Source organism: Hemibagrus wyckioides, linkage group LG15, assembly GCF_019097595.1.
Source record: "Hemibagrus wyckioides isolate EC202008001 linkage group LG15, SWU_Hwy_1.0, whole genome shotgun sequence".
NCBI lineage: Eukaryota > Metazoa > Chordata > Actinopteri > Siluriformes > Bagridae > Hemibagrus > Hemibagrus wyckioides.
In genome coordinates this window covers 20,796,489-20,812,500 of record NC_080724.1, presented here as the reverse complement: position 1 = coordinate 20,812,500, position 16,012 = coordinate 20,796,489, and the positions used below count along the sequence as shown (strand labels likewise).

The 16,012-nt window shown below is 39.2% G+C and overlaps 1 protein-coding gene across 1 annotated transcript in view; it reads left to right on the top strand.

Moving 5' to 3' along the window:
• LOC131365745 (cadherin-4-like) overlaps positions 1–16,012 on the top strand; it is a 180,733-nt gene that overhangs the window by 79,155 nt on the left and 85,566 nt on the right. The window contains exon 2 of the mRNA XM_058409545.1: positions 12,338–12,534. The gene's annotated coding sequence lies outside the window, so the exon portion shown is untranslated. The remainder of the gene's footprint in view (positions 1–12,337; positions 12,535–16,012) is intronic.

Sequence of the window (16,012 nt, the reverse complement as noted above, 5' to 3'; positions counted from 1 at the left end):
AATGAGTGGGCGTGTGTTTGAGTTACAGGTGGGCGGGTTTGTGTTACAGATGTGTGTACTTGAGTTACAGGTAGGTGTGTGTTTGAATTACAGATAGGTGTGTGTTGAGTTACAGGTGTGTGTGCGTTTGAGTTACAGTTGGGCATGTCTGAGCTACAGGTGGGCCTGTTAGAGTTACAGATTGGTGTGTTTGAGTAACTGGTGGGTGTGTGTTTAAGTTACAGATGGGCATGTTTGAGTTACAGGTGGGTGTGTTTGAGCTACAGGTGGGCCTGATAGAGTTACAAATGGGTGTGTTTGAGTAACTGGTGGGTGTGTTTAAGTTACAGATGGGCATGTTTGAGTTACAGGTGGGTGTGTTTGAGCTACAGGTGGGCCTGATAGAGTTACAAATGGGTGTGTTTGAGTAACTGGTGGGTGTGTGTTTAAGTTACAGATGGGCATGTTTGAGTTACAGGTAGGTGTGTGTTTGAGTTAGAGTTGGATGTGTGTTTGAGTTACAGGTAGGTGTGTGTTTGAGTTACAGTTGGATGTGTGTTTGAGTTACAGGTAGGTGTGTGTTTGAGTTACAGTTGGATGTGTGTTTGAGTTACAGGTAGGTGTGTGTGTGTGTGTATGTTTGAGTTACAGTTGGATGTGTGTTTGAGTTACAGGTGTGTTTGAGTTGCAGTTGGATGTGTGTTTGAGTAACTGGTGGGTGTGTGTTTAAGTTACAGATGGGCATGTTTGAGTTACAGGTGGGTGTGTTTGAGCTACAGGTGGGCCTGATAGAGTTACAAATGGGTGTGTTTGAGTAACTGGTGTGTGTGTGTTTAAGTTACAGATGGGCATGTTTGAGTTACAGGTAGGTGTGTGTTTGAGTTACAGATAGGTGTGTGTTGAGTTACAGGTGTGTGTGCGTTTGAGTTACAGTTGGGCATGTCTGAGCTACAGGTGGGCCTGTTAGAGTTACAGATTGGTGTGTTTGAGTAACTGGTGGGTGTGTGTTTAAGTTACAGATGGGCATGTTTGAGTTACAGGTGGGTGTGTTTGAGCTACAGGTGGGCCTGATAGAGTTACAAATGGGTGTGTTTGAGTAACTGGTGGGTGTGTGTTTAAGTTACAGATGGGCATGTTTGAGTTACAGGTAGGTGTGTGTTTGAGTTAGAGTTGGATGTGTGTTTGAGTTACAGGTAGGTGTGTGTTTGAGTTACAGTTGGATGTGTGTTTGAGTTACAGGTAGGTGTGTGTTTGAGTTACAGTTGGATGTGTGTTTGAGTTACAGGTAGGTGTGTGTGTGTGTGTATGTTTGAGTTACAGTTGGATGTGTGTTTGAGTTACAGGTGTGTTTGAGTTGCAGTTGGATGTGTGTTTGAGTAACTGGTGGGTGTGTTTGAGTTACAGGTGTGTGTGTGTTTGAGTTACAGGTAGGTGTGTGTTTGAGTTTCAGGTGTGTGTGTGTGTTTGAGTTTCAGGTGTGTGTGTGTGTGTTTGAGTTACAAGTGTGTGTATGTTTGAGTTACAGGGGTGTGTGTGTTTGAGTTACAGTTGGATGTGTGTTTGAGTTACAAGTGGGTGTGTGAGTTACAGGTGGATGTGTGTGTTTGAGTTACAGGTAGATGTGTGTTTGAGTTACAGATGGGCATGTTTGAGTTACAGGTGTGTTTGAGTTACAGATGGGTGTGTGTTTGAGTTACAGGTGGGCATGTTTGAGTTTCAGGTGTGTGTGTGAGTTACAGGTAGGTGTGTGTGAGTTACAGTTGGATGTGTGTTTGAGTTACAGTTGTGTGTGTGTGTGTGTGTGTGTGAGTTACAGGTAGGTGTGTGTTTGAGTTACAGGTCTGTGTGTGTGTGTTTGAGTTACAGGTGTGTGTGTGTGTGTGTTTGAGTTACAGGTGTGTGTGTGTTTGAGTTGCAGTTGGATGTGTGTTTGAGTGACTGGTGGGTGTGTGTTTGAGTTACAGGTAGGTGTGTGTTTGAGTTTCAGGTGTGTGTGTGTTTGAGTTAAAGGTGGATGTGTGTTTGAGTTACAGGTGTGTGTGTGTTTGAGTTGCAGTTGGATGTGTGTTTGAGTGACTGGTGGGTGTGTTTGAGTTACAGGTAGGTGTGTGTTTGAGTTTCAGGTGTGTGTGTGTTTGAGTTTCAGGTGTGTGTGTGTGTGTGTTTGAGTTAAAGGTGGATGTGTGTTTGAGTTACAGGTAGGTGTGTGTTTGAGTTACAGTTGGATGTGTGTTTGAGTTACAGGTAGGTAGGTGTGTGTGTGTTTGAGTTACAGGTGTGTTTGAGTTGCAGTTGGATGTGTGTTTGAGTAACTGGTGGGTGTGTTTGAGTTACAGGTGTGTGTGTGTTTGAGTTACAGGTAGGTGTGTGTTTGAGTTACAGGTGTGTGTGTGTGTTACAGGTAGGTGTGTGTTTGAGTTACATTTGGATGTGTGTTTGATTTACAAGTGTGTGTGTTTGAGTTACAGGTAGGTGTGTGTTTGAGTTACAGGGGTGTGTGTGTTTGAGTTACAGGGGTGTGTGTTTGAGTTACAAGTGGGTGTGTGAGTTACAGGTGGATGTGTGTGTTTGAGTTACAGGTAGATGTGTGTTTGAGTTACAGATGGGCATGTTTGAGTTAGAGGTGGGTGTGTTTGAGTTACAGGTAGGTGTGTTTGAGTTACAGATGGGTGTGTGTTTGAGTTACAGGTGGGCATGTTTGAGTTTCAGGTGTGTGTGTGAGTTACAGGTAGGTGTGTGTGAGTTACAGTTGGATGTGTGTTTGAGTTACAGTTGTGTGTGTGTGTGCGTGTGTGTGTTTGAGTTACAGGTGTGTGTGTGTGTGTGTTTGAGTTACAGGTCTGTGTGTGTGTTTGAGTTACAGTTGGATGTGTGTTTGAGTTACAGGTGTGTGTGTGTTTGAGTTGCAGTTGGATGTGTGTTTGAGTGATTGGTGGGTGTGTTTGAGTTACATGTGTGTGTGTGTTTGAGTTACAGTTGGATGTGTGTTTGAGTTACAGGTAGGTGTGTGTGTGTGTTTGAGTTACAGTTGGATGTGTGTTTGAGTTACAGTTGTGTGTGTGTTTGAGTTACAGGTAGGTGTGTGTGTGTGTGTTTGAGTTACAGTTGGATGTGTGTTTGAGTTACAGGTGTGTGTGTGTTTGAGTTACAGGTAGGTGTGTGTGTGTGTGTGTGTGTGTGTTTGAGTTACAGTTGGATGTGTGTTTGAGTTACAGGTGTGTGTGTGTGTTTGAGTTACAGGTAGGTGTGTGTGTGTGTGTTTGAGTTACAGTTGGATGTGTGTTTGAGTTACAGGTAGGTGTGTGTTTGAGTTACAGGTAGGTGTGTGTGTGTGTGTGTTTGAGTTACAGTTGGATGTGTGTTTGAGTTACAGGTGTGTGTGTGTTTGAGTTGCAGTTGGATGTGTGTTTGAGTGATTGGTGGGTGTGTTTGAGTTACAGGTGTGTGTGTGTTTGAGTTACAGGTGTGTGTGTGTTTGAGTTACAGGTAGGTGTGTGTGTGTGTTTGAGTTACAGTTGGATGTGTGTTTGAGTTACAGGTGTGTTTGAGTTGCAGTTGGATGTGTGTTTGAGTAACTGGTGGGTGTGTTTGAGTTACAGGTGTGTGTGTGTGTTACAGGTAGGTGTGTGTTTGAGTTACATTTGGATGTGTGTTTGATTTACAAGTGTGTGTGTTTGAGTTACAGGTAGGTGTGTGTTTGAGTTTCAGGTGTGTGTGTGTGTTACAGGTAGGTGTGTGTTTGAGTTACATTTGGATGTGTGTTTGATTTACAAGTGTGTGTGTTTGAGTTACAGGTAGGTGTGTGTTTGAGTTACAGGTGTGTGTGTGTGTTACAGGTAGGTGTGTGTTTGAGTTACATTTGGATGTGTGTTTGATTTACAAGTGTGTGTGTTTGAGTTACAGGTAGGTGTGTGTGTGTGTGTGTGTTTGAGTTACAGTTGGATGTGTGTTTGAGTTACAGTTGGATGTGTGTTTGAGTTGCAGTTGGATGTGTGTTTGAGTGACTGGTGGGTGTGTTTGAGTTACAGGTGTGTGTGTGTGTTTGAGTTACAGGTAGGTGTGTGTTTGAGTTACATTTGGATGTGTGTTTGATTTACAAGTGTGTGTGTTTGAGTTACAGGTAGGTGTGTGTGTTTGAGTTACAGGTGTGTGTGTGTGTTACAGGTAGGTGTGTGTTTGAGTTACATTTGGATGTGTGTTTGATTTACAAGTGTGTGTGTTTGAGTTACAGGTAGGTGTGTGTTTGAGTTACAGGTGTGTGTGTGTGTTACAGGTAGGTGTGTGTTTGAGTTACATTTGGATGTGTGTTTGATTTACAAGTGTGTGTGTTTGAGTTACAGGTAGGTGTGTGTTTGAGTTTCAGGTGTGTGTGTGTTTGAGTTACAGGTGTGTGTGTTTGAGTTACAAGTGGGTGTGTGAGTTACAGGTGGATGTGTGTGTTTGAGTTACAGGTAGATGTGTGTTTGAGTTACAGATGGGCATGTTTGAGTTACAGGTGGGTGTGTTTGAGTTACAGGTAGGTGTGTTTGAGTTACAGATGGGTGTGTGTTTGAGTTACAGGTGGGCATGTTTGAGTTACAGGTGTGTGTGTGTGAGTTACAGGTAGGTGTGTGTGAGTTACAGTTGGATGTGTGTTTGAGTTACAGGTGTGTGTGTGTGTGTGTGTTTGAGTTACATTTGGATGTGTGTTTGAGTTACAGGTGTGTGTGTGTTTGAGTTGCAGTTGGATGTGTGTTTGAGTAACTGGTGGGTGTGTTTGAGTTACAGGTGTGGGTGTGTTTGAGTTACAGGTAGGTGTGTGTGTTTGAGTTACAGGTGTGTGTGTGTGTGTGTGTTTGAGTTATATTTGGATGTGTGTTTGAGTTACAGGTGTGTGTGTGTTTGAGTTGCAGTTGGATGTGTGTTTGAGTAACTGGTGGGTGTGTGTTTGAGTTACAGGTGTGTGTGTGTTACAGGTAGGTGTGTGTTTGAGTTACATTTGGATGTGTGTTTGATTTACAAGTGTGTGTGTTTGAGTTACAGGTGTGTGTGTGTTTGAGTTACAGGTAGGTGTGTGTGTGTGTGTGTGTGTTTGAGTTACAGTTGGATGTGTGTTTGAGTTACAGTTGGATGTGTGTTTGAGTTGCAGTTGGATGTGTGTTTGAGTGACTGGTGGGTGTGTTTGAGTTACAGGTGTGTGTGTGTGTTTGAGTTACAGGTAGGTGTGTGTTTGAGTTACAGGTAGGTGTGTGTTTGAGTTACAGGTAGGTGTGTGTGTGTGTTTGAGTTACAGTTGGATGTGTGTTTGAGTTACAGGTGTGTGTGTGTGTGTTTGAGTTGCAGTTGGATGTGTGTTTGATTAACTGGTTGGTGTGTTTGAGTTACAGCTGTGTGTGTTTGAGTTACAGGTAGGTGTGTGTTTGAGTTACAGGTGTGTGTGTGTTTGAGTTACAGGTAGGTATGTGTTTGAGTTACAGGTGTGTGTGTGTGTGTGTTACAGGTAGGCATGTGTTTGAGTTACATTTGGATGTGTGTTTGATTTACAAGTGTGTGTGTTTGAGTTACAGGTAGGTGTGTGTTTGAGTTTCAGGTGTGTGTGTGTTTGAGTTTCAGGTGTGTGTGTGTGTGTTTGAGTTACAAGTGTGTTTGTGTTTGAGTTACAGGGGTGTGTGTGTTTGAGTTACAGTTGGATGTGTGTTTGAGTTACAAGTGGGTGTGAGTTACAGGTGGATGTGTGTGTTTGAGTTACAGATGGGCATGTTTGAGTTACAGGTGGGTGTGTTTGAGTTACAGGTAGGTGTGTTTGAGTTACAGATGGGTGTGTGTTTGAGTTACAGGTGGGCATGTTTGAGTTTCAGGTGTGTGTGTGAGTTACAGGTAGGTGTGTGTGATTTACAGTTGGATGTGTGTTTGAGTTACAGTTGTGTGTGTGTGTGTGTGTTTGAGTTACAGGTAGGTGTGTGTTTGAGTTACAGGTCTGTGTGTGTGTGTTTGAGTTACAGTTGGATGTGTGTTTGAGTTACAGGTGTGTGTGTATTTGAGTTGCAGTTGGATGTGTGTTTGAGTGACTGGTGGGTGTGTTTGAGTTACAGGTAAGCGTGTGTTTGAGTTTCAGGTGTGTGTGTGTTTGAGTTTCAGGTGTGTGTGTGTTTGAGTTAAAGGTGGATGTGTGTTTGAGTTACAGGTGTGTGTGTGTTTGAGTTGCAGTTGGATGTGTGTTTGAGTGACTGGTAGGTGTGTTTGAGTTACAGGTAGGTGTGTGTTTGAGTTTCAGGTGTGTGTGTGTGTTTGAGTTTCAGGTGTGTGTGTGTGTGTGTTTGAGTTAAAGGTGGATGTGTGTTTGACTTACAGGGGTGTGTGTGTGTGAGTTACAGGTGGATGTGTGTGTTTGAGTTACAGGTGGGCATGTTTGAGTTACAGGTAGGTGTGTGTTTAAGTTACAAGTGGGTGTGTTTGAGTTACAGGTGGATGTGTGTGTTTGACTTATAGGTAGGTGTGTGTTTGACTTACAGGTGTGTGTGTATGTTTGAGTTACAGGTGTGCATGTGTTTGAGTTACAAGTGTGTGTGAGTTACAAGTGGGTGTGTTTGAGTTACAGGTAGGTGTTTGTTTGAGTTACAGGTAGGTGTGTTTTTGAGTTACAAGTAGGTGTGTGTTTGAGTTACAGGTGTCTGTGCGTTTGAGTTACAGGTAGGTGTGTGTTTGAGTTACAGGTGTGTGTGCATTTGAGTTACAGGTAGGTGTGTGTTTGAGTTACAGGTCTGTGTGTGTGTTTGAGTTACAGGTAGGTGTGTGTTTGAGTTACAGGTGTGTGTGTGTGTTTGAGTTACAGTTGGAAGTGTGTTTGAGTTACAAGTGGGTGTGTTTGAGTTACAGGTGTGTGTGTGTTTGAGTTACAGGTAGGGGTGTGTTTGAGTTACAGGTGTGTGTGTGTGTTTGAGTTACAGTTGGATGTGTGTTTGAGTTACAGTTGGAAGTGTGTTTGAGTTACAAGTGGGTGTGTTTGAGTTACAGGTAGGTGTGTGTTTGAGTTACAGGTGTGTGTGTGTTTGAGTTACAGTTGGAGGTGTGTTTGAGTTACAAGTGGGTGTGTTTGAGTTACAGGTAGGTGTGGGTTTGAGTTACAGGTAGGTGTGTGTGTGAGTTATATGTGGGTGTGTGTTTGAGTTACAGGTGTGTGTGTGTGTGTGTTTGAGTTACAGTTGGATGTGTGTTTGAGTTACAAGTGGGTGTGTTTGATTTAAGTAATCGGTGGGTGTGTTTAAGTTAGAGGTGTGTGTATGTGTGTGTTCGAGTGTGTTTGTATATGAATATCACTTTAAAACTCTCTACCAAAACTTATCACAGATTTCTTGCATCATTTATGGTTATAGAAAAGGTGTGTGTGTGTGTTTATAATCCTACTTCTTAGCTTTTGACATTTTCAGCTCTCTACATCACCTTTTGACCTGTGTGTGTGATTGGGAGAGAAACTAAAATAGTAGTGAAATACACACACTTAGACACACACACACACACACACATATATATATATATATATATATATATATATATATATATATATACATACATATGCCACACACACACACACCACATAGACTGTAAATATGTGCCTGTTTGACATGTTGTCACTTCATATCACTATATGTTAGCGTTTCTATAGTAATGAGCATTTATAGCTGCTGAGAAGTGAGAACAGCTGTTCCACAACATTAAATGTAGCTATAAGTGGGTAAAATGTACATGTCATTTCTTTTATAAATAAAACTGTAATTAACTTGGCAAATTGCTATAATTTTAAAATATTCATCACTGCACTATAACACTGATTCATTTCCTATAACAGCACCACACACAGCGTCTTACCTTCACCACAAGGTCGTCAGTAACACCGTGTACACTGAGTGCTCGGTCTTCAAACCTTTAAACCTTTAATTTTATATATCTAAGTATAAGATCCTGACATCTTGTAGCCCAGTGTCAGTGTTTAAACTCTTCATGTGTAGAAGTTTTCTAAACTGTCTGTGGAGGTGATAAAGGAAAGAGAAACTTCCGGAAGTTAAGAGGCTATTAAAGTGGGCGGGGTCAGTGTTCGGTTAGAGTGCCTGGGATGGACATCAAAGGATGCAAACATATAAACACACACACACACACACACTACCATGCTCCTGGCTAATGCTCCATATGCACACTGGTTTATGGTTTATGGTACTGCCTGGGATTGATACACACACACACACACAGACACACACACACACACACACACACACAGACACACACACACACACAGACGGTGTGCTAATGATCTTAGCTCACTTCTTTACTCCCACTCCCCCGCCATGTACTGATACAGCACTGCAGCACTGGAGTCCAGCCAGAGAGAGATGGAGAGATGAAAAGAGAGAGAGAGAGAAACAGACAGACAGAGAGATGGTTGAAAGAGAAATGGGGAGAGAGAGAGAGAGAGAGAGAGAATTTGGAGAGTATGGAGGGAGAAAGACAAAGAGAGAGAAAGGAAGACAGACAGAGAGAGGTACAGAAAAAAAAAGAAAGACAGAGAGGCAGAAAAAGAGTCAAAGAGGGGGGAGGATTGGGAAAGTAAGGAAAGAGGAAGACTGAAAGAGAGACAAAGATAGAAAGGAAGACAGACAGAGCCTCTCTCTCTGACAAAAAGAGGAAAACAAAGATAGAGAGTAAGAGTCAGAAAGAGAGAGAAAATATGGAGAGAATGATAGACAGAGAGCGGTGTTTGTAATGATGGCTAGATTTCACCATTTAGATGCAGTGTTTTAAAGAAAAACAATATCTTTTTTAAGAAAAGAAAGAATATAAAGAATTAAAAAAGAAAAGAAAACAGAAATATAAAGAATTCTGTGAAAGAAGTGATTGCATGACGCTAAATGCAACCTTTTTAAAGTTGATTATTTTAGTTGTGTACAGAGAGAAAGTTCCAGAGAAAGTTTGACTTGTTGGTAAGGTCACAGGAAAAAATAAATAATTAAAGAATAAAGTGCTTTTTTATTGACTAAACATTAAGAGAAGCATTAAAAGCAGATATGAGACTCTCCATGGCAATGAGAAGAAAAACGTCTGGAGCCGATAATCCATGAAAAACGAGACAAATGTCGACACTGCTGAGAGAAACAGTAAAAATCACATTAAGCACTGAGAGGTGGGGGGAGTGAGGGAGAGAGGGGGGATAGAGTGAGAGAGGGTTGGAAATAAAAAGAAAGAAAGAAATAGAGACAGAAGGAAACAGAGAGAGACAGACAGACAAAAAGAGATACAAAAAGAAAGACAGAGTGAGGGAGTAATTGGGAAAGAAAGAAAGAAAGAAAGAAAGAAAGAAAGAAAGAAAGAAAGAAAGAAAGAAAGAAAGAAAGAAGATAAAGAGAGACAGACAGGCAGACAGATAGAGATAGACAGAGTATGAGAGAAAGATGAAGAGAAAAGAAAAAGACAGACAGACAGAAAGGGAGAGAGCGAGAAAGAGAGAGGGAGAGATAGAGAGAGAAATGAGCTTCTGCATGATTGCTTAAACGAGCGCTCGTCTCCGTTCACCTGAAGATGGAAAACTTGCAAAATGAATGGAATGGAACTCAGGTGAGATACTGAGAGCAGGGGATGGATTGAAAATTTAAAAAATAAATAATAATTTTTTATCTTTTTTTTTTCATTAAAAAAATGTAAATGAAGTGTTTAAAAAAAGTATTTCTGGACCACTAATGAAACCATTAAATTCATTTTAACTTGGGGAACAAAATTTATGTAAATTATAATCAGTTATTATTCATATAAATATTTAACTGTATATTATTTATTTCACCTTTTCTTTTTTGTTTTTTTTTACCAATCTTCAAGGAAGAAAATCTTAAATCTAATAATAGCTTTGTATATTAAAACATTACATTTGGGATTTTTGAATTTTGGTGTTTCCTTTTGGGGATTATAATATTCGGGGATTTATTAACTTCAACAATTAATGTTTATGGAATTATTCATTCAGAGATAATTACATTTAGGATTGCAGAATGTTATGATCTTGGATTAATCTCGGATTATCCACAAATTTAATAATTAATTTTATTCCACATTTAATCATTAGATTTATTGTTCAAATATATTAATGCTGGAAATGAATCCAGATTAATTTCAGTAGTTCAGCCACAAACAAACAAACAAACAAACAAATAAATAAATAAATAAACCTAGTGGTAAATTTAAATGAAAAACATTCTCTGTAATTGATACATTCTTTACATCATCATCATCATCATTAATTTTATCATTATTAATTGTATTATTATTATTATTATTATTATTAAAAATAACATAAATTTAAACAGAAATTAAACTGACAAAAAACAAAACTGTTTAGATTGAACACTTTCCTTGATCACTGCAAAAATCTGTGTTAGTTTCTTTATTATTATTATTATTATTATTATTATTATTATTATTATTATTATTATTAACAAAAAAGGAAAAATCATAATAATAAATAAATAAATAAATAAAGTGGTTATAAATGTAAACAGAAAAAAACCCTCTATGTGTTAATTTCTTTATTATTATTATTATTATTATTATTATTATTATTATTATCAATAAATAAAAAGAAAAAGGCATAATAAATTAATAAATAAATAAATAAATAAATAAATAAATTTAAAATGAAATTTAAACAGACAAAAAAGAACAAAAATGTTTAGTTTGAACACTTTTCTTGATCACTGCTAAATTGTATGTGTTAATTTCTTTATTATCATTATTATTATTAATAATAATATTAATATTCAATGAAAAGAAAAAAGAATAAGCATAATAAATAAATAAATATAGTATCAAATATTATATTTATGTTTACATTATTTTTATATATATTATAATAAATAAATAAATAAACAATATTTTTAATGGACTGGCAGGTTGTTGAATGATCAGGTGTTTAAATCAGGAGAGGAACAAAACCTCCAATTTTAAAGCCGTAAAATTCTTGCTAATAATTTTTTATGAAGTGGTTATCTCTCTCAGCAGATTTTCAGGCACAGTTTGTCTCGTTTGTCATGGATTATCTCACATCGTCCGTTTCGTCTCCACGGTCACAGAGTTTCATTTCTCTTCATTTACCCCCTCTGTGACGACCTTGTCGAGTCCTCCTATAGCCCCACCCCTTTCACAACCATCCTAGTTTAAGTTTGATCAGAATTTCTTCTGTACTTACGTACGGTGTTTTACTGTAATAAATCCTGCCTTCTGACTCAGGTTTATGGAGCAGGCTGCGTAGCGCATCTCTGTATCTTTGATATAAGAAGATATTCTGTGTGACAGCGAGCCATTCTTTACAGCTAACCTGCCTCCAGAGTTTGACTTGAATTGATTTTTCTCTTCCCGTCTCGTCTGGTCGTGCTGAATGCCACTCTCTTTCCTGCCTCATTCTGTACAGGGATAAAGAGGCAGATGACTCGGTGCTTCGCGATCATTTCCGCCATATTAGTGGCTAATTGAGATCGATAGCAGGGGGATGTGTTTCGGCTCCGAAGCTTTTTTCTCTGGATCTGATCTTCCACTTTGTCCTTAAACTCAAAAATCTAAAATTTTTAGCAAAAACATCGGGCATTTTCGGTAATGAGGCAAAAGCTAAACATGCTAAATAAACAAACATCGAAATAAATAATTCAAATTGAATTGAAATTGCAAATGATTAAACAAAACAAAACAAATGTGCTTTATAATTTTAGCTAATAATTTTTTACATTTTTTAAAAAAATTCTATTTTAAAAATTGTAATTAATCTGAAAATTATAAAGTTTGGAAGTCTTTCAATTTTTTTATTTAAAGTTAAGGACTTTTAAATTATTGCCATAGTATTCCAATATATTCAAATACTTAAGAAATTCTTAAAACACTTGATGCAAAAATTCTCTGATTATTCTTTATAAAAATTATTCTTCAAGCTCTTGGATTAACTTTGTATTGTTCACAGATTACATAAAACCTGAATTTAATTAATTTAATGAAATAAATGAAATAAAAGATTTTTTTTTAGATTTTTTTTTTTTTAATTGAATAATTTCCAAATTATTAATCCTGGAAATTAAGCCCAGAAATTATTTATTGCAGATAATTTCCTATAATATTACTTAATAGTTAATAACTGTGTGTGTGTGTGTGTGTGTGTGAGAGAGAGAGAGAGAGAGAGAGAGAGAGACTCTGTGAGTATGAATGGTTTTGAGTTTGAGCTGAATATAACAGTAACTCTCTCTCTCTCTCTCTCTCTCACTCTCTGTCTCTGTCTCTCTCTCTCTCTGTCTCTCGCTCTCTCTGTCTCTCTCTCTCTCTCTCTCTGTCTCTCTCTCTCTCTCTCACTCTCTCTCAGTTCATTTTGAGGACTGTTCGGGACAGGCAGCAGTGCGTCTGGTCAGCAGTGATCCCCGTTTCAGAGTGGAGGCAGACGGATCTGTGTACACTCAGAGAGACCTGTTCGCTCTGGACACACCGATAACATTAACAGTGACCGCTCACAGCGCAGACGCCAAACACACCTGGGAGACCAGTGTCCATCTGCAGCTGGAGGTGAGGAGACAAAATATAACCACACCCACATCCTAAATATAACCACACCCATTTCCTGAATATAGACGGAACTAATTCCTGAATATAACCAAACCCAGTTACTGCATATAACTTTACCCACATTACCTGAATATAACCACACCCACATTACCTGAATATAACCACACCCACATTACCTGAATATAACCAAACCCAGTTACTGCATATAACTATACCCACATTACCTGAATATAACCACACCCACATTACCTGAATATAACCACACCCAGTTACTGCATATAACCACAACCACATTACCTGAATATAACCACACCCACATTACCTGAATATAACCACACCCACATTACCTGAATATAACCAAACCCAGTTACTGCATATAACTATACCCACATTACCTGAATATAACCACACCCACATTACCTGAATATAACCACACCCAGTTACTGCATATAACCACAACCACATTACCTGAATATAACCACACCCACATTACCTGAGTATAACCACACCCACATTACTTGAATATAATGTAACCACACCCACATTACCTGAATATAACCAAACCCATTTCCTAAATATAACCACACCCACATTACCTGAATATAACCACACCCACATTACCTGAATATAAACACACCCACATTACCTGAGTATAACCACACCCACATTAATTGAATATAATGTAACCACACCCACATTACCTGAATATAACCAAACCCATTTCCTAAATATAACCACACCCACATTACCTGAATATAACCACACCCACTTCTTGAATATAACCACACCCAATTTCTGAATATAACCATACCCAAGAAAGAAAGAAAGAAAGAAAGAAAGAAAGAAAGAAAGACAGAAAGAAAGAAAGAAAGACAGAAAGACACAACAGACAGACAGAAAGGCTGTGTGTGTGTGTGTGTGTGCTTGTGTGTGTGTGTGTGTGTGCTTGTGTGTGTGTGTGTGTGTGTGTGTGTGTGCTTGTGTGTGTGTGTGTGCTTGTGTGTGTGCTTGTGTGTCACAGGTTAGTATTTTCCAACACTTTTCATTGCTCTAGTATTTAAGTGTCTACATAAAAAAAAAAACATCTTATTGAGTCTCTCACACACACACATACACACACACAGAGGCTGCCTTCTTGATGAAACCTGTACCCTGTGTGTGAGGGGTGAGCAGTCCCATAATTTATTTAGCTAGCTTGTCAGGCCACACAGGTAGCATGTCTAAAAATACACAAAATCGATCACACACACACACATACACAGAGCCAATTTAACCCAACTCCATCTGGACTGCAGCTTCACGTAGTGCAGTATGAAGTCAGATGAGATGAACTCGGCTGGAGTGTGTTGTTATTCTGAGCAGATCAGCAGTACACAACTTGACAACAACAAAAACATCACTGTTACACACATCACTGTTACACACCACACTGTTACACACTTCACTGTTACACACATCACTGTTACACACCTCACTGTTACACACATCACTGTTACACGCCATCTGTTACACACTTCACTGTTACACACCTCACTGTTACACACATCACTGTTACACACCTCACTGTTACACACATCACTGTTACACACATCACTGTTACACACCTCACTGTTACACACATCACTGTTACACACCTCACTGTTACACACATCACTGTTACACACATCACTGTTACACACTTCACTGTTACACACCTCACTGTTACACACATCACTGTTACACACCTCACTGTTACACACATCACTGTTACACACTTCACTGTTACACACCTCACTGTTACACACATCACTGTTACACACCTCACTGTTACACACATCACTGTTACACACCATCTGTTACACACTTCACTGTTACACACATCACTGTTACACACCTCACTGTTACACACCTCACTGTTACACACCTCACTGTTACACACATCACTGTTACACACATCACTGTTACACACCACTGTTACACACTTCACTGTTACACACATCACTGTTACACACCTCACTGTTACACACATCACTGTTACACACCATCTGTTACACACTTCACTGTTACACACATCACTGTTACACACCACACTGTTAGACACATCACTGTTACACACATCACTGTTACACACCACACTGTTACACACTTCACTGTTACACACATCACTGTTACACACATCACTGTTACACACTTCACTGTTACACACCACACTGTTACACACATCACTGTTACACACTTCACTGTTACACACCACACTGTTACACACTTCACTGTTACACACCTCACTGTTACACACATCACTGTTACACACCTAACTGTTACACACCACACTGTTACACACTTCAATGTTACACACTTCACTGTTACACACATCACTGTTACACACTTCGCTGTTACACACATCACTGTTACACACTTCACTGTTACACATCACTGTTACACACCACACTGTTACACACATCACTGTTACACACTTCACTGTTACACACTTCACTGTTACACACTTCGCTGTTACACACATCACTGTTACACACTTCACTGTTACACACATCACTATTACACACATCACTGTTACACACTTCACTGTTACACACATCACTGTTACACACCTAACTGTTACACACATCACTGTTACACACTTCACTGTTACACACATCACTGTTACACACTTCACTGTTACACACATCACTATTACACACATCACTGTTACACACATCACTGTTACACACTTCACTGTTACACACATCACTGTTACACACTTCACTGTTACACACATCACTATTACACACATCACTGTTACACACTTCACTGTTACACACATCACTGTTACACACCTAACTGTTACACACTTCACTGTTACACACATCACTGTTACACACCACACTGTTACACACCACACTGTTACACACATCACTGTTACACACCACACTGTTACACACTTCACTGTTACACACATCACTGTTACACACTTCACTGTTACACACCACACTGTTACACACCTCACTGTTGCACACTTCACTGTTACACACCACACTGTTACACACATCACTGTTACACACATCACTGTTACACACTTCACTGTTACACACCACACTGTTAGACACATCACTGTTACACACCACACTGTTACACACCACACTGTTACACACTTCACTGTTACACACATCACTGTTACACACATCACTGTTACACACCACACTGTTACACACATCACTGTTACACACCACACTGTTACACACATCACTGTTACACACCACACTGTTACACACATTACTGTTACACACCACACTGTTACACACTTCACTGTTACACACATCACTGTTACACACTTCACTGTTACACACCACACTGTTACAAACATCACTGTTACACACATCACTGTTACACACCACACTGTTACACACCACACTGTTACACACTTCACTGTTACACACCACACTGTTACACACATCACTGTTACACACATCACTGTTACACACTTCACTGTTACACACCACAC